Source organism: Bubalus bubalis, chromosome 1, assembly GCF_019923935.1.
Source record: "Bubalus bubalis isolate 160015118507 breed Murrah chromosome 1, NDDB_SH_1, whole genome shotgun sequence".
Lineage (NCBI taxonomy): Eukaryota > Metazoa > Chordata > Mammalia > Artiodactyla > Bovidae > Bubalus > Bubalus bubalis.
Genome location: NC_059157.1, coordinates 129,988,754 through 130,008,988, shown reverse-complemented (window position 1 = coordinate 130,008,988; position 20,235 = coordinate 129,988,754). Strand labels below are relative to the sequence as shown.

The window sequence follows — 20,235 nt, the reverse complement described above, 5'->3', positions numbered from 1 at the left end:
GACAGATACAATTTTTCCCAGTCATTTATTAGACTTGGCTACTAATTCTGCTTGTTCTTCGATTTGACTGCTGGTTATCAGGAAATTCGAACTACTTAAAGGACATAATGAGTTTATCTATACCTGGGGTAGAACTTAGTCACATTCATGTAAGATTAAACCACAATTACAGAGAAGAGTAATTTATGAAATTCAATTATTTATGTTTGAATTTGGTAGCAGATCTATTTTAATACATCTAAATTTTATTTTACCTGTACTTTTTTTTAACTAAACATCTCTTCCAATATCATTCTTATGTTGCCTGAAAAACAGAATTCATCAAAATAAATGTGTTGTTTTAGCCATGATTTTTCTATTCCTTTTCTCAATCTTATAGAGTTTTTACCTAAAAAGAATAAATGTTTATACTCCTATAATTTGTCACTATGGCAACTTTTGGCCTTTAAAAATGCTGACACTGTATCAGAGAACCAAGAGAAGAAATTATCCTTGTTTGACAAGAATAAGCAGAACCAGTTTGGCAAACTTCAGGTAAACCAAACAGCAGGGCAAGGATGCCTGAGGATAAAAAGCATTTGTTGTTCTACTCATATGACTCACTGTCAAGGAAAACTAGAGCATGTTCGGGTTTCATGGCAAAAATGGGAGACCTAATGCTCACAGCAAAACTTAAAGGGAATTTTTTCCCTCAATTTCCCATAACCATCCCCCTGTGCCTCCTCCACCAAATAAATCACTCAAGTAATTTCTAATACACACTATATTATCTTTCTGATGTGTTGGCATGAGTTTGTAAAAAGTTTGCCAACTCTTATTTCTGAATCTCTTGAGGAGAGTCTTGCAATCGTATGTCATAAGATCTTACCAACAGTTTCACAACAGAGAGAAAATATCATAGGTTTCAAAACTGATGATATAATAAACACCCTGTGTGATTTTTAAAATTTATTGATATTATATTTTGGTGGCATTTATACTCATAGAAAGTACTTCACATTCTCAAAATACTTAGTCTGGTTAGCAAAAATGTCTTCAGAAAAGAAATCTCTAAAAACACTTCTTTATCATTCTTCTTGTGCATATCATGCCCAACACATAAGCAATAGATATGGTGTCTGACATCTACTTAAACCTGTTGAGAACTATATCAAACATTAATGGGGATTAGTGTTAGAACCGGTGTAAACATGGCAGACAATCTGCTGGCAAGTCCATACTCACATTTCCATATGCTATGCAGTAAGCAGGGTCATTTAAGAAGTGAGACACCAAGGGAGATGGTGTTCAGGTAGTGAGTGTACAACTGGTGAGAATTAAACATATCCTGGATATATTTACTTCATAACACCAGCATATATACATACCTATCCAACTCTGGCCCTTACCCTTCTCCTCAAGAGACAGGTCAAGTTCAAGATATGCAATTTTATTATAAAAAGCTTCTAAAACATAGATAAAAATGATTTAGTACTTCCAGGTGCACTGTAATTCTTGGCAGAAGAAGTTAATTCCAGGTGTGTAATCTCCTAAAGAAATCTGTTGTCAAAGCTGGATAAAACCATCACATTAGAAAAATAGAAGTTCACCCATGAACAAAGTACAAAGTATGGCTAGGAAAACTCTTTGCTCCGTGTAGAAATTACAGCATAAAAGTGAAACTCCCTTTTACTTATGTAAACACTGCTTGGTTTTGGGCATCATTTCAAAAGAGGTAGAACTGAACATGCACAAGCATATAGAAATATGACATACTCTTGGTGGGAGGTTTGGGGTGGGGCCCCAATGCCAAGCCAGACTCTAATGTACAGACAAAGGACAAAAGAAGATGCATTTTATAGCTTACAGATTTTTTCTCCATTTTTTTAAGCAGCCGAACTAAGCAAATAACTCAATCAACAACAACAAAACGGAGATGTGCCACACAGTGGAAAATGTTATAAGAGCTTGAATAACAACGGGGCCCTGACTGGGGTGGGAATGTGGGTGGAGGGGGTGGGGAGAGATCCCATATTATGGAATATTTAAACTTTGTAATTCATTGCACATTTATTAATTGGTTTCTTTTTAAGAGGCACTTATTTATGACAGGTTTATGAACAATATAGCATGTACAGAGCACTGAAGTTCTCCCATGACTTGTTTTTATTTCCATATGTTCAGATGAAATGAACATCACATTTAATAGTAGTACTAGCTGCTCTTGAAGTGTTTGCCAGTGCTGCATCCCTTGGGAGTTGTTACCACCAGATTAATATCCTGTGGGTCACTTAATTTAAAAAGCCACATTATAGAAGCATTATGTGATTAGATGTACTGCACTTACAAGCCAGTTGGGGTGTGTCCTTTGCATCTGGTTCAAAAAGGCTGATGAGGCAAACTTATGAAGACCTCCAACCTGGACTCTCCGAAAGGCCAATTGATGACTGTACAGACACATGGACCAGTGGAGAAAAACGTGTGCTCCATCTACCATCAGAGATCGCCTTGAAAACAGGATCTAAAAGGAACAACTCGCTTAGTCAGAACCAGGCCTGAACAGCTGTTCGGAACTGACTGCTTCAGAAAGGGAAGGAAGGTGCTATCAATATCCCCCATCAGGCCTGCTTGTCACCAAACGCGCACAGTAAACAGAGAATCATGCTATTTCCACATTATGCTATCAACACTAAGTTCTATCAGCACTACAGTATTTTACTTGTGAATTTCTAAATGTTTTTTATTCTCCTTTTAAACATTTTCAAATCTGGGCTTTGGACAGACCACTCAAAACAACAGGAAGTGTGCCTTTTGAGCGAGCAAGAGGAATTTGCCATTGGCTCCAAGGACCCCCTGAAATAGGATGCCCAGCATTTCCTGCAGGAGTTTCAAATGGCATCAGGTGCAGAGGCTCCAGGCAACACGGAAGCATCGATCATCGTCTGTGGTCCACCACTGATTATCTGTTAAGGAGATAATACATTTAGGCTTCCTCAGACCAGGCCCAAGAGGCCTCAGGAAAGAAACCTTAAAAGGAATCCAGATGGGTCACTCAGAGCTAAGAACCTATGTATGAGGTGCATTGTGGGTATCCTGGTTACTTTCCTTCATTAGCACAAACCTGCAATCATGACTCTTCTTTTTAACTGCCCTGGACTTTTACAAATACTAGAGACTGAAATAACTATTTTAAAAACAAATGCATTTTGTTCAGCTCTTCAGATTGCAGATGGGTATATTCTTAGAAAAATTTTCATCAAATATAAATTGAACTGATCAACAGTGAAATTCACTGCACTATGTAGAGGATAAGTAATTTATTAGAAGTAAGGGTCGTAAGAGATGAACTGGAGATTAGAAATGATGTGCCTATGGATTTGCCAAAGCTGAAAGTTCCTGACAACATCCCTATAAGTACAACTGATTCTTATTTTGTAGGGGAAGATGAGGTCTTAGAGAAGAGATGTATTTCCAGTGGTTGCTTTTGAAGCCCTGATTATAGGTTTAGGCAGTGAGGATCACAAGTCTTTCAGCCCAACTGCAACCATCCAGATTTGTCCATTACTTTATATTTTAACCCAACTCAACAAGCAAAACATGGAGGTGAGAATGGGGTGTGTGTGTGAAAAGATGAACCACACTCTTGGCATTCTGTTCCGCCATTTGTCACATTTCTAAAATAACAATATTTCCAGTCTTGAGACGTTGCGTGAATCTTTTGCTCTATTCATCTTTTGACAAAAAACTAACAATTCCCAATGGCTAAAAAAATTGCTGAAAAGTATTTCCTGTTTCTTGCTTTGGTATCTTTAACTAACAACAGGTAGAGATCACTGACCCAGACACTCGGATGTTGTCGCAAACTGCACCACCCTGAGTGGGTCACAGAACTTCTCCATGTCTGTTTCCTTATCTGTAGAATCATATTATCTCACCTGGTTGTTACATCACAAGGTTGTTGAGAAGAATTAAGTTAGTTCATGACTATGAAAATGGCTTCAAAATAGGAAGCACCACAGCAAAATCAAGGGACAGTGGAGACTGTGAAGATAATAATGATAATGAGAGAGAATGCAGGTAGAAATTGTGTACATTTATGAAATTGTGGCTTAATTTCATCATATGGGTATTTTAATATGGGAGTCATCCAGGATTCAGATGCCAATAAGTTTATAAGCACAGTGGTGATCCTTAAACAAAACATTTTAAATATACAATGTACACATTTCAAAAGAAAATTCAGGACATGCAAATTTCTATATTATCTAGCACTACCAAACATAAAAAGGTAAGAAGATGCTAATCAAAGTGCTCAACATTTTGAAGGTTTCGGAAATTTTCTTTCCTTGCTTTGCCTGCATGATCACCTCCTCTTAAATACTTGGGAAAACCTAGTGAGATAATTTTTAGACAAATAGTCTGAATGAAATACAGTCCTGTTCTATTCAAGTCCTGCAGTTTATGCCAGAGGGTGAAATAAGCATATGTGTTGGTATGATCACCCAAGAGAGTCTAATTTTGACCCTCTGGCTCTGCCTTAGGTGGCTACTAAGTGATGGAAGTATGAAAAAGAGGAAAAGTGTATACAGTGAAAGCTAAAAATATGTCATAATGGAAACTATAGTCTTCCTAGGATGAGGATAAAGGTTTAACTTTTGAAATATTAATTGCTAACCTATTAAGCAACTGCACTATAAAAACTTTGTCTTTCTGGATATCTACACAAATCTCTATACCCTCTCATCACTGTCTAAGGTAAAGGAAAATGATATACTTCCATATTTCTAAGTTGGCTAGCTGGAAATCTGCTATTTAAACAGGAAGCTATGTACAGCTTAGGTAGCTGAAGTTGCCAGCAGAGCTTTGGGAACAAGACATTCAAGGACTAAAATCAATGCCACTTGGCACATTTCTAAAATACTAAGATTCCTAGCCTCAAGAGGATGCATGAGTCTTTTCCATGCCCCAAATCAAACACAGTGAGCATCTTCATGGTGCAGCTGAGATGAATGACAATTATTTATACTCCACCTTACTACTTAAACACTCGAAATAAGGCTGGAGCAAGAAGACCAATGCTATTCATGGAGAAATGAAAATCATAGCATTCTGGATGTAGGGGTATTTATAACCCTATTTTCAGATAATTAAACAGAGAACCAGAGTGCATGGCTTACTCTGAGGATGGAGGGGAGTAGAAAGCTTGTATCCAAGTTTTCTTGCCCACTCTCAATATCCTGTACTAGGATTTCAAGCGTTCTTGCTTTCTTCCTCTTGCCCGTTATATTCCATATCTACAGGGGGCATTTTCAACTCTGCCAATAGTGTCTGTGAAATCTGTGCTCTGGATATCAGGACCCTGTTGAAGAGGTTTGCTAATTATCCTAACGCCCCCTGCTGGAGGGTTTAAGTTCAACCAAACTCAAAATCCTCATTTGAACACAGTAACTGTTAAAAGTAGTTTTCAAGTTAATTCACATAGTAAAAGAAGAAGCATGAACTTTACATGAGAATGTAACTCACTATATTATAAATAAATTGGAGGTTTGATATTATTTTCTAGCCTTTGTGATTAGGTATATAGAATATAAAATACATTAGTCTGATTTTTCCCTTCCTCTCTTTTTGTTCCCACACTTATTTTGCAGTTTGCAATATTTCCCTTTATCTCTAAGCTCTAGACTTCTACTTAATAAGTACCAATAAAGATTGGATGTTATCCTTAAACAGTGGTAGCATTCCCCACCTGCTAATTGCTTTATTTGTACTTATTGTTTCCGCCCTCTCATCAACAGGGGCTTTAGCATAAAGGGCAATGAAGTAGAACGTGATGAAGTCAACAGGAGCCAGCTGAGTGAATGCTTCTATAATTACACAGTAGCCTGGAGTAGCTCTTCTCAAATCAAATTATGAGCCTGGATTACCTAAAACTCTCAAGACACAGCCCAGGTTTTCATTTGTCTGCAGCCCTCTTTTCTCTTGCCTTTATTCTTTACAGACTTTATCAAAGCTCCAATTCCAATGCAATAGCCCCAAAGCAATGAGACATTATGGAGAATGCCAGTTTCTTAAATGGTTTGCCTGACCCTGTCTGTTTTATAACTGATTTAAATTTTGTTAAAGAAAGCAAGTTCTTTCTATGTTTTCAACCACCCTCTGTCATTTGCATATCAAAGTTTATTCCAAACTGAGCTTATTCATGATACTTTGGCAAATATTTGTTCTTTGTCACCCTCCCAATCACCCATAAGACAACTAGAACAAGAGTCACTGGGCCTTGGCAATGTTTGGATTCTTGTTTGAACACCTGACCATCCCCTTGGAGATGTACACTGCACTGGAAATAATACAGAATAAGAGGACCAGACTTGAGGTTAGGTCATCAAGAACAGGAACTCAAATCTGCTGTTGACTAGCTGGGTGGCCTTGAATCAGTCTCTTGACACCTCGTGTTCTCCTATTAGCTCTGTGGTTCCATATATTCATGGATGGTTCCATTCATACATGGATGAGACACACAAGAATCTTTGAACATACTTGGTTGCAGTAGTCCAGCAAAGCAAGATAATCTATTTCTCAAATGGTTTAAATGTTTATTAAATGGAAATTTGGAGTACCCAAGATCAAATCAAGAAGTGAACAAAATGTGGTAAGAGTTGGCTGGTTGATGGTTTCAGGAGAAAGAGAGCTGAGGTTCAAGGCTTAGCTCTGCCAGACTCTATGAGGTATTGGGTCAATCCATCAAAACTTCTGAGAGCATTGGGGTAGATAACCTCTAAGTGTTTTCCAACAGTGAAACTATGGCTCAAACAGAAAAAAAAAAGTCAAATTGCCACATTCCTATACATAATCTTTAGGCTTCCCTGGTGGCTCAGAGGGTAAAACGTCTGCCGGCAATGCAGGAGACCCAAGTTCAATCCCTGGGTCAGGAAGATCCCCTGGAGAAGGAAATGGCAACCCACTCCAGTATTCTTGCCTGGAGAATCCCATGGACAGAGGAGCCTGGTGGGCTACAGTCCACGAGGTCGCAAAGAGTCGGACACGACTGAGCGACTTCACTTTCACTTTATACATAATATTTAGTTTATTTCACTATATGTTCTTGAGGAAAATGGATATTGGTCTAAATAACTATGAAACATTCTCCATTCCATATTACTCTATATTGAAGAATTTGCAGTTGATTTACAAATATGTATTTATAGTGGGCATCCTGATGGGGTAGAAAGGTAAGAGTATAACCACCACAAAAGTAAGGGAATTTTTAGATATGGTCATCAGCCATATGTTCTCGAATCACATGCCAGTTTGTTGACCCTTAGCTACCATCAAAAAGAAAATTAGATTTTTATTTTCATGGATAACATCTTAATTTAGAAAGTCAAACCAAACTAAACTGGAAATGTTAAGTGTGCATCCATTTTTTAAAGCTATAAGTTTCCCATAGTAAAGCCTTTATAAAGCTATTCATTAGCTAAAATATTACAAAATAAGCTGTTTTAAATTGATTCCACTTGAGAAGTAAAGTATTTAATGATGCAAATTTAATTTACTTTTCCATATTATATTCTTAATTTTAAAATTATAAACATAAGTGCCAGCACCTTCCAAGTCCATTACATATTTACTTAAAACACAAGCTATATTCACAAGGCTAAAACACCCAACCAGTAAGATATCATAGAGTCACTCAATGCATGAAATGGCAAAGGCCCCAATATGGATAAGGTTCTTGTTCTGGACCACTATTATCTTCTGCAAGTTTGACTAAGATGGAAAGTAGAAGAACGCCATTTGGGAATGCACTAAATACATGGATTATGAAATAATTTAAAGCTTTCAAGGGCCCAAATTATACACAGGGATAATAGGAATTTGATTTATGTACTGTAAGTCAAAGCTGAAGCCCTCATTCTAGAATTGTCCGGAAACATGTTAAGAACTTTTAAACCTTCTTTGCAAACTTTGTAAATCTAGTTTACAAAAATATTAGGGTTAGTCTATTTGGGGTTTGCTCTTAACCACTGTTTCTCTCTTTTACTTGTTGTTGAAGCAGTTAAGGAATTTTACCAAGAGTTAATTATATAGTATTTGTCACTCTCCAATTATAATAGCCTCGCCTTTCTATCTCATTTACTTGCCATGAACAACATTACATCTGCCTGAGTGGCTTCATAAAGGTGGAAATTAACATGTGTGTAAGTATGTATATATAACATGTATTTTATACATATGTAATACATTTATTGCACATACATATAAACACACAGCACACAAAAGGGAATATCGCTTGGTTCAGGGTGTTCTTTCTTATTAATTTTTATTGGAGTATATTTGCTTTACAATGTTGTGTTAGTTTCTGCTGTATAGCAAAGGGAATCAGCTATACATATACATATCAGCTATATGTATACATATATTCTATATGCTATTTAGAATAGTACCTATCACATAAGAAGTATTAAGCAATTAGATATTATTACTACTCTTGGCTTAGTTTATACTACAGAAACATATCTGAAACTAAATTACTCTTCTCGTTAAAAATCTTCCAAGTCTTCAGAATATAAAATCTCATATTCTATCTTCCCCTTTATCCCTACTATTCTCCATTAAAGTGGAAGTTTTATTACTGTTATTTTTCATGAATACTCTTGTCAAGGAAAATTTCCACTTAATTATAGGCAGACACTGTCCAGTAGAACTTTCCTTGATAATTAAAATATTATATATCTGCCCTATCTACTACAGTAGTTACTAGCCCCATACAAATAATGAATATTTGAAAAGTGGCTAGTTTGACTAAGAAACTAAATTTTTAATTATATTGAATTTGAATTTGAATCAAAAGAACCATAATGGCTAATAGGGCCATTAGGTTGAACAGTACTATTATGAGCCATTTTGGAGTCACACCTAGACTTGAATGCATGGTCCTGACACTTCCTACCTCTATAACATTTAATCTCCTGGAGCTTCAGTTTCTCGATATGTAAAACAGAAGAGTAACATCTATCACCTAAAATAAATGCAATAATATTTGTAAAGGTCTTGTGTAATACAGTTTATAAATATTTGTTTTCCTGACTCTCTGCCCTTCTTTAGATTGGTATTATTTTAAATAGCTCTTAACAGGACCAGGCACAAAGCAGAGAGAACGTTTTAGCTCTTTTTAGATTTCAAAATGAAAAACAGCAATCCTTCAATGTTCTCACTTGCTCCATTGTAACTGTTCATCTTAAGTAAAGATATGATGTTCAGTAGATCCCTGAAAATCTTTTGAGAGATGCCTGGGCATCTCTCAAAAGGTATGAAACTAAGAGAATCCTCAGGATCCTCTCACACTTATAGAAGCCCAACAGGCTACAGTCATGGAGAGCCCATTTGTACACACTCCACTGGATGGTGGCCACAACCCAGGCTGCCTCTTGTTTCCTCTGTCCAAAAGTAATCACTATGGACCAATGTGCCAATAATCTTGTGATCTGCCATCAATAGTTTCATTAAAAAAAAAAAAAAACTCATCTCAACAGTTGAGGGTTCCCAGGAGAACTTCCTTAAAATGAAAATTCCTCACAATTACATTTCTATAAAGTGGTAGAAGAAATGTTAATGTAACCACAGAAATAAAAGCACAGTCTCTTTCAGCACCTTCGAGCACACAGTCATAAGGATCTGGAAACCACAACCTCAGGGCAATTCCAAGCAGAAATTTGCAGTGCAATATCTATTATGAAGAGCTTGGGAAGTACAGATTGCAGCATTCGTATTCCTAAAATTGGGACTTGACTTCAGAATAAGAGAATGGGGTCCAAGATACTTTGTCAGAAGCTTCAACCCTTTCTGAGGTTGTCCTCTCTGGTAAGAAAACTCTTTTTCTATCAAGTCTTTTACTTGATGTTTTAAAGACTTTAGCCAATTTGGCTCCTAACAAGTTCCTGAGCATTAAGACTTTCTAGACACCCATAGCTTCATGAGACAGATTGTAATCCCAAAGAGAAAAGACTACATATCTACTCAACCATTATAATTTATATGCCACATAAATTGTGGTGAGGAAGATGCACTAATGAGAAATACTGATTTCATCCAACTATGGGTCAAAACATATCTAAAGGGAAGAGAACCAAAATAAACACACAAGCAGAGCTTAAATCACATGAGACAGTGTAGTGCTGTGGCAAATGCAGTGGCTTGGTGCCATGAGATCCATATATCACTCGGTAACTGTGGGATTTGGATCTAATTACTGGATCAGGTATGACCTAAATCAAATCCCTTATGACTATACAGTAGAAATGAGAAATAGATTTAAGGGACTAGATATGATAGATAGAGTGCCTGATGAACTATGGATGGAGGTTCATGACATTGTACAGGACACAGGGATCAAGACCATCCCCATGGAAAAGAAATGCAAAAAAGCAAAATGGCTGTCTGAGGAAGCCTTACAAATAGCTGTGAAAAGAAGAGAAGTGAAAAGCAAAGGAGAAAAGGAAAGATAAACCCATTTGAATGCAGAGTTCCAAAGAATAGCAAGGAGAGATAAGAAAGCCTTCCTCAGTGATTAATGCAAAGAAATAAAGGAAAACAACAGAAAGGGAAAGACTAGAGACCTCTTTAAGAAAATTAGAGATACCAAGGGAAAATTTCATGCAAAGATGGGCACAGTAAAGGACAGAAATGGTATGGACCTAACAGAAGCAGAAGATATTAAGAAGAGCTGGCAAGAATACACAGAAGACCTGTACAAAAAAGATCTTCACAACCCAGATAATCACGATGGTGTGATCACTGACCTAGAGCCAGACATCCTGGAATGTGAAGTCAAGTGGGCCTTAGAAAGCATCACTACGAACAAAGTTAGTGGAGGTGATGGCATTCCAGTAGAGCTATTTCAAATCCTGAAAGATGATGCTGTGAAAGTGCTGCACTCAATATGCCAGCAAATTTGGAAAACTCAGCAGTGGCCACAGGACTGGAAAAAGTCAGTCCTTTTCATTCCAGTCCCAAAGAAAGGCAATGCCAAAGAATGCTCAAACTACCACACAATTGCACTCATCTCACACACTAGCAAAGTAATGCTCAAAATTCTCCAAGCCAGGCTTCAGCAATATGTGAACCATGAACTTCCTGATGTTCAAGCTGGTTTTAGAAAAGGCAGAGGAACCAGAGATCAAATTGCCAACATCCTCTGGATCATCGAAAAAGCAAGAGAGTTCCAGAAAAACATCTATTTCTGCTTTATTGACTATGCCAAAGCCTTTGACTATGTGGATCACAATAAACTGTGGAAAATTCTGAAAGAGATGGGAATACCAGACCACCTGACCTGCCTCTTGAGAAATCTGCATGCAGGTCAGGAAGCAACAGTTAGAACTGGACATGGAACAACAGACTGGTTCCAAATAGGAAAAGGAGTACATCAAGGCTGTATATTGTCACCCTGCTTATTTAACTTATATGCAGAGTACATCATGAGAAATGCTGGACTGGAAGAAACACAAGCTGGAATCAAGATTGCCGGGAGAAATATCAATAACCTCAGATATGCAGATGACACCACCCTTATGGCAGAAAGTGAAGAGGAATTAAAAAGCCTCTTGATGAAAGTGAAAGAGGAGAGTGAAAAAGTTGGCTTAAAGCTCAACATTCAGAAAACGAAGATCATGGCATCTGGTCCCATCACTTCACGGCAAATAGATGGAGAAACAGCGGAAACAGTGTCAGACTTCATTTTTCTGGGCTCCAAAATCACTGCAGATGGTGATTGCAGCCATGAAATCAAAAGACGCTTACTCCTTGGAAGGAAAGTTATGACCAACCTAGATAGCAGGAGGAAAAGGGGATGACAGAAGATGAGATGGCTGGATGGCATCACCAACTCGATGGATGTGAGTTTGAGTGAACTCCGGGAGTTTGTGATGGACAGGGAGGTCTGCTGTGATGCAATTCATGGGGTCGCAAAGAGTTTGGACATGACTGAGCGACTGAACTGAACTGAATTGAACTCCTTGGAAGGAAAGTTATGACCAACCTAGATAGCATATTCAAAAGCAGAGATATTACTTTGCCAACAAAGATCCATCTAGTCAAGGCTATGGTTTTTCCAGTGGTCATGTATGGATGTAAGAGTTGGACTGTGAAAAAAGCTGAGCCCCAAAGAATTGATGCTTTTGAACAGTGGTGTTGGAGAAGACTCTTGAGAGTCCCTTGGACTGCAAGGAGATCCAACCAGTCCATCCTTAAGGAGATCAGTCCTGGATGTTCATTGGAAGGACTGATGTTGAAGCTGAAACTCCAATACTTTGGCCACCTCATGCATAGAGTTGACTCATTGGAAAAGACCCTGATGCTGGGAGGGGTTGGGGGCAGGAGGAGAAGGGGATGACAGAGGATGAGATGGCTGGATGGCATCACCGACTCAATGGACATGAGTTTGGGTAAACTCTAGGAGTTGGTGATGGACGGGGAGGCCTGGCGTGCTGTGATTCATGGGGTCTCAAAGAGTCGGACACAACTGAGCAACTGAACTGAACTGAACTGGATCAGCGGTAAAGAATCTGCTTGTAATGCAAGAGACGCAAGAGATGCAGGTTCAATCCCTGGATTGGGAAGATTCCCTGGAGAAGGAAATGGCAACCCAATTCAGTATTCTTGTCTGGGAAATCTCACGGACAGAGGAGCCTGGAGGGCTATAGTCCATGGGGTTGCAAAGAGTAGTAAATGACTGAAGTGACTGAGCATGCATACATTTGATTTTTCAAGCCTTGATGTCTGTAATGTAGGGATAATGCTACTTTATTTTGGGGATTATAAAGACCCATTAGACAATTTTTAGAAGACTTACACAATAACAACCATAGGATTGATAGTCAAGGGAGATTTGTCTTCTTCCCTCATTCAATATTTGAAAATATTATAATCATTCCATATAGCATCCACAGTTAGCCCAGTCTATCCAAAAGTATTTACTTAACCTTTTACCCAGATTTCAAAAATGAACAAATGTACACTAAACCAGGATACTAATTTCAGCAAACTTTGATGAAGATTTAGGATTTATTACTCCTAGGTCTCAAATAAGGTTCAGGTAATAAGGATTTGATTTCACCCTAATACACCAATTAGAGTAACAAGACATCCATAATATAGGCCTTGGGCATAACCCATCTCAGGTCAGTTCAGTTGCTCAGTCATGTCCAACTCTTTGCAACCCCATGAACTTCAGCACACAAGGCATCCCTGTCCATCACCAACTCCTGGAGTTTCTTCAAACTCAGGTCCACTGAGTCGGTGATGTCATCCAACCATCTCATCCTCTGTCATCCCCTTCTTCTGCCCTCAATCGTTCCCACCATCAAGGTCTTTTCCAATGAGTCAGTTCTTTGCATCAGGTGGCCAAAGTATTGGAGTTTCAGCTTCAACATCAGTCCTTCCAATGAATATTCAGGACTGATTTCCTTTAGGATGGACTGGTTGGATCTCCTTGCAGTCCAAGGGACTCTCAAGAGTCTTCTCCAACACCACAGTTCAAAAACATCAGTTCTTTGGTGCTCAGCTTTCTTTATAGTCCAACTCTCACATCCATACACGACTACTGGTAAAACCATAGCTTTGACTAGACAGACCTTTGTTGGCAAAGTAATGTCTCTGCTTTTGAATATGCTGTCTAGGTTGGTCATAACTTTTCTTTCACAGAGCAAGTGTCTTTTAATTTCATGGTTGAAATCACCATCTGCAGTGGTTTTGGGGCCCCCCAAAATAAAGTCTGACACTGTTTCCGCTGTTTCCTCATCTATTTGCCATGAAGTGATGGGACCAGATGCCATGATCTTAGTTTTCTGAATGTTGAGATTTAAGCCAACTTTTTCTCTCTCCTCTTTCACTTTCATCAAGAGGCTCTTTAGTTCTTCACTTTCTGCCATAAAGGTGGTGTCATCTGAGTATCTGAGGTTATTGATATTTCTCCCGGCAATCTTGATTCCAGCTTGTGCTTCATCCAGCCCAGCGTTTTTCATGATGTACTCTGCATATAAATTAAATAAGCAGGGGAACAATATACAGCCTTAACATACTTCTTTCCCTTTAGAACCAGTCTATTGTTCCATGTCCAGTTCTAACTGTTGCTTCCTGACCTGCATACAGATTTCTCAGGAGGTAGGTCAAGTGGTTTGGTATTCCTATCATTTTCAGAATTTTCCACAGTTTGTTGTGATCTATGCAGTCAAAGACTTGGCATAATCAATAAAGTAGAAGTAGATGTTTTTCTGGAATTCTCTCACTTTTTCTATGATCCAACAGATGTTGGAAGTTTGATCACTGGTTCCTCTGCCTTTTCTAAAACAAGCTTGAACATCTGGAAGTTCATGGTTCACATACTGCTGAAGCCTGGCTTGGAGAATTTTGAGCATTACTTTGCTAGTGTGTGAGATGAGTATAATTGTGCAGTAGTTTGAACACTCTTTGGTATTGCCCTTCTCTGGGTTTAGAATGACAATGACCTTTTCCAGTCCTGTGGCCACTGCTGAGTTTTCCAAATTTGCTGGCATATTGAGTGCAGCCCTTTCACAACATCATCTTTTAGGATTTGAAATAGCTCAACTGGAATTCCATCACTTCCACTAGCTTTGTTCATAGTGATGCTTCCTAAGGCCCACTTGACTTCACATTCCAGGATGTCTGGCTCTAGATGAGTGATCACACCATCGTGATTATCTGAATCATGACTGGATTACCACAATTTCTTCCTCACTGAACAACCTTTTATTATTATTACAAAGAATTGTCATATTTTTTATTACAAAATATTATTACTGTTGTTTTATATTCTTTGAACTGTGGTGTTGGAGAAGACTCTTGAGAGTCCCTTGGACTGCAAGGAGATCCAACCAGTCCATTCTGAAGGAGATCAGCCCTGGGATTTCTTTGGAAGGAATGATGCTAAAGCTGAAACTCCAGTACTTTGGCCACCTCATGCGAAGAGTTGACTCATTGGAAAGGACTCTGATGCTGGGAGTGATTGGGGGCAGGAGGAGAAGGGGACGACAGAGGATGAGATGGCTGGATGGCATCACTGACTTGATGGACGTGAGTCTCAGTGAACTCCAGGAGCTGGTGATGGACAGGGAGGCCTGGCGTGCTGTGATTCATGGGGTCGCAAAGAGTCGGACATGACTGAGCAACTGATCTGATCTGATTATTGTTACAAAGAGTTCTTCTCCTCTATGGATTTTGACTACCTTAACTCTTTTCTCCTCTAAGACTTACTGTAAATAAGAAACAAGACACTTGTGAACAGCTTCTAAAACCTATATTGGATCACAGTTAATACCCAAGAAGACCTCACTTTCATTGTTTTTATCAGCATCCCTTGTTGGCTGGTCTCATGCCAGCTTAACCATCATTTTATTTCTGTATTACACTAATGCACCTCTAAGCAGGCCTCAACATTTTAGACAGAATTAAATATTGAATGCAAAGAATTGAAAAAAAATCTGTTTTTCAGGCCTATTTCAACTTTGCAATGTTTGATTTTAAATATATTAAACTCAGCTTTCTAAATAATCACATCCTCCCCTCCCATCAGGGCCATTCTATTCCTTTCAACAAGTGCCAAATGAGAATGTACACCCTCCTTCCCCCATACACTTGCCTGCACAAAATCTTAACAGAATAGAAAGTAAGCCTCTTTAGTTTCTCTTTACTTAAAACTGCGATTTATAAGAAGTATTTCTGATCTTTAGACACTTCACTTGTAAAGTACACTAGCCCAGTGATGAACATGTAATTAGCACACTATAAACACCTGTTAATTGACTGACAATGCTAATATTATTTATTCTTTTCATCCCACATACTTGCTTAGTGTTTTACCTGTTGTCTATTTATCCTCTGTTCCTACCTCTATTGTTGTTTTCTCTAAAACTACAAGCTGCAAAGTGTAGGAGCCACGTTTCGTTGACTCACTGTGGATAATGGGCTGAAGAGAGATGCTTAACCAGGCTTTTCAATTGATTGATTAATAGAACGATTGATGGATGGATGGAGGAAAGGGTGAATGCATTACAGCATTCTCCATTTGCTATTCCAACAGGCTAAATTTACCAAAGGGGTCCCCTCTGCCCCTGCTTTCTAAACAAAGCACCAGAGGTAGGTGAGTGAGAGGGGTCAAGGAACAGCCGTCCCTACTGCACACAATAGACAAGGGCGTCTTACAGAGGATAGGGCTGCTTCTTTGGCTAATTGCTGCAAAACATCTTTTGAGGCAAGGTGGTTATTTTCCACTTTTTTTTTTTTTTTGGTCATTTTATTAGGATAACTTGTATTTCTTAAGTTCTAAAAGGAAAGAAATCCAACTAACAAGCACAACACTTTCCTAATCCCACACTTATTTAACTTTGAGTCTCACTAAATGCAACTGCTTCTCCTGCCATCTATTGATTATTTATTCATCTTATTTATTCACTTTCCAGGCCAGTACACTTTCAATCTGCAAATGAACTTTGCTTCATAAACCTAAAAATGGACAAAAGAGATACACAAAATATTTAAATCTTTATATGGCCAGATTTAATTTAGAATGCATGTTGATTTCAAGTTGAAACTAATGATCTTTGGGCTTAAAAGTATAATTTGGGGGCAAGATTGTTTTAGCCAGATAGAAGAGCAGCCAGGACTAGACACATGGAAGCAAGCAACAGATCTCAGAGTTTTCATGAATTCTGGCTAGAATAGAGCCATGTCTCTGCTCATGTTTATTTTTACTGATACTATGTATGAATGCAAGAAGAAAGCATTCCCTCAAGAACTCTGTCCTGTGATTACTTATAGAATACTAGCTAAAAATCCATCACTCTTTCTGCCACTAAAGAAAACACGTTGGAATTTAATATGTGAATAAACTAACATACAGTCAAATTACCTTTTAATTGTTCATTCATTCATTCAAAAATACATATGGAGTACCTATTACATGCCAGGTATGGTTCTGGGTGCTACAGATATATGGATGAGAAGATATACAAGTTCTCTGCTCTCATGAAGCTTATGTTCACATAGTTTTGTCCCTTCTTTGTTAATAATTAATTAATTGGATATAGTGCACCACTGATATACTCATTCTGTTCTAAGGACTACATATAGAACAAACAGAAGGAGAACCAGAGGTAATGAAGGGATATAACTCAATCCTCAACAAATGCTCAATATCCACTACACGGGGAAGACTGGCCAGGATGGCACCTGTGCCATTCCCTTCAGCACTGGGAGCATCACAGTAATACAGCTCTATGATAACTCTAGAAACCTGCATTAACCATGAATGGTTCATGGAGACCTGTGGCTCTTAGTAGAAGCTGTCATACCATTGTAGAAGAATATTTCACAGTAGGTTTTTGTTAGATTGGTAATTTTAAAAAGCAGTTTATAAAACGCATGTAGTACAATACAATTTTTTTAGGAGAAAGAGTAACCATGCAGGAAAAGGTGGCTAGAATATATAGCAACATGTGGGCCATCGACAGCTCTGGTTAGGATCATGTGTATTCTACGCGTGTGAATGCACGCAAAATATGTGTGCTGCTGCTTTTCAATGCTTTCTAAACGTTCTGCAATGAAAGAGTTTACTAAATTCTCTATACACGGAGAAAATTTTTACATCTCCTTCCCAAAACTAAGTCAAAAAGTACTACAATAGAAGGTAGGCTCTAGTGACAGAGAAGCCAGCCTGCTGTCCAGGTGGCCTCCTTTCACACCTTATGAGGTGATGCTGTTTGGCCTTGTACACACTTGGAATAAAGCTCTGAAGTTTTTCTGGTCAAATTTCATTTGGGTCTACTGGCCAACAAAAAAATCTAGTGACCATAATTTTTTTAAATCCTGCTATTAGGTGCAGGACATGAGTAGTATTTTATCACCTACGAATAGTCAGTAATTTTTACAATGGAACTTATTCTACTGAAATAAATTTCACATTCTTCACAATGTCATCAATAGAAACATCATAACGTATCAAGCAAAAAACATTGCAACAAGTAGAAACTTTGTTAAAGGTAAGGGAAAAGATGTCTAAGTTAAACAAGGTGTTATCCTCACTTTAGGTAGGTAGATGGATAGACAGGTAGGTAGGTAGGTAGGTAGATTTGTTGTTGTTGTTGTTGTTGTTTAGTCACTAAGTCATCTCCGACTCTTTTGCAACCCCATGGACTGTAGCCTACCAGGCTCCTGACCATGGGATTTCCCAGGCAAGATTGAGTTGCCATTTCCTTTTCCAGGGGATCTTCCTGACCAAGGGATTGAACCCACATCTCCTGCACTGGCAGGCAAATTCTTTATTGCTGAGCCACCAGTGAAGCCCTGATAGATAGATATTAAAAGATAGACAGACAGATAGATATAAAAAGCTTGCTATTTATATGTGTGTGGCCTGTTAAAAGCAATGACGTGGCATACCTTTTTTCATCTTAATTTGTCTCTTCCAAACTGAATCATTCCCCTAACAACCTTCCACCCCCAAACCCCTCCCCCGTCCCTGGGAGAAAGTACAAGGCCATTCACCAGTAGAGAGAAAATAAATGTGTAAACTCAGAGAATCAGCTTGTCACAAATTGGCAAATACAGTTAATAGTTAATTATCTGCAAAGACTTCAATCTTGTCACTTTTCAATTTTCTGGTTAGTATTTTAAAAAAAGGAATCAACTCCTATTAGTAAAATAATTTTTTAGGTCTCTGTAGAGTTGATTCTCTAGAAAGCTCTTAGAAAAGCTTGCTTTTGTTTTATATTATTTTCTTTTAAAGTAACATAATTCCCTTACTCCTAAATGAGAGCAAGAGCACGTGCATGCTCAACCCACCTCCTAACCAGGAAAATATTTTTTAAAAGATAACTAGTTTTTTTAAGCACAGACCTAGGTGCTCTGAGTTTCTGCTGCCACTCATCTGTGCTGAATGATAAAAAGAAAGCATAAACCCCCCAGATAGAAAGTTGTATTTGAGAGTTAGTGTGAGATTTGCTTCATCCATGTGAATGGTCTCAGGATAGTAATAGAATCAGAGAAGATGGTATGTATAGCTAACAGAGTCAAAATTATAACTCTACATGTAGACAGTTCAAACTAACTACTGGTTCCATTTAGAAAAGAATCTCCTCCCGAGATAAGAGGGGTTGAGTTCATCTCGCTGCTACTCACTCCCTTACCTTTGAGCTTCTGGGGGCCAGAAACGCTAACCTTAATTAATGGATGATCCACTAGACCCCAGGCAAGAGCTTGGGTCCCAGGCCCGGGTCTCCTCCTGAGCCTCACCCGGGAGTAACGAGCAAGCGGCCTTCATTACTGGCAGCTGAGGGGAAGGGTCACTGGGAATGGATTTGCAGGGCCCTCATTGAGCGATCACTCCATGCTGAGAGGAGCTGGCCGTGCTCTCGGACACCTGGTCATTAACATTGCTAATTAGCAGCCATTAATCAGGGCGCTTGCTTTTTTTTGTTGTTGTTGCATGTCACCGGCTCAGAGGAACCAAGTGAATAAGAAGATTGTTTCATTACCTCCACAAGAGGTGGAATGAAAGCAGTTCCCATCAGCTCAAGATGAGATGGATTAAGGGAAAGGTTAGACAACAGTTTGAGATGAGCTGGGGGGGTAGGGGTGGTGAGGGGGGTACGAGACCTGAGTTGTCTGCTCAGGGAAAATCAGTCACCTATAATTAATGAAATCTTCTGCAACCTAATTCTAATCACCGTGTGAGCGTTCCTCCAACAACCAAATTTTTGAACTTTAAGAGTTTTATTCTCTTCTGTTAGTGTAGGGAATTATCTTTAAGTCATTTTAATTCCATTTGGATCTCAGTAAGTTTGATGTTTCTGCCTTCCCATTCTCAAGTCATTTTTCCTTCTAAAAGATTATGACATAATTTAAAATTTTAAGTAGTTAAAACTAAAGCACTCTTAGACTGTCTTCATTATCTTACCCAAATGGATACATTCCAACCAGGAGTCATAGGGTAATCAGAAAAGAATAATTCTAGAGCTTTTAGAATGCAAATAATAAAAATAAGTTGTTTACTTTTACTCCTAAGTACCCTAAAAAGCAAGAGGGAATGAAAAGACTCTATACTGATTTGTATATAATGACACTGAGGAGAATAACACATCATTGAAAAGAGCTAAAGATTATATGTGCCTGAGTGTGTGTGTGTGTGTGTGTAAATTGTTTTTGTTTTTGTTAATTCAAATGCAATGTGATGAACATGCTTTA

General features: G+C 38.4%; 1 long non-coding RNA gene across 1 annotated transcript; it reads right to left on the bottom strand.

Annotated features, from left to right (window-relative positions):
* Positions 1 to 1,413: 1,413 nt before the first annotated feature.
* Positions 1,414 to 19,415, bottom strand: LOC123334378. The gene is made up of 2 exons (XR_006552120.1): positions 19,179 to 19,415; positions 1,414 to 2,942 (listed from the first exon to the last, which is right to left on the bottom strand). It is a non-coding gene; the product is annotated as an uncharacterized LOC123334378 (long non-coding RNA).
* Between the last annotated feature and the right edge of the window lie 820 nt (positions 19,416 to 20,235).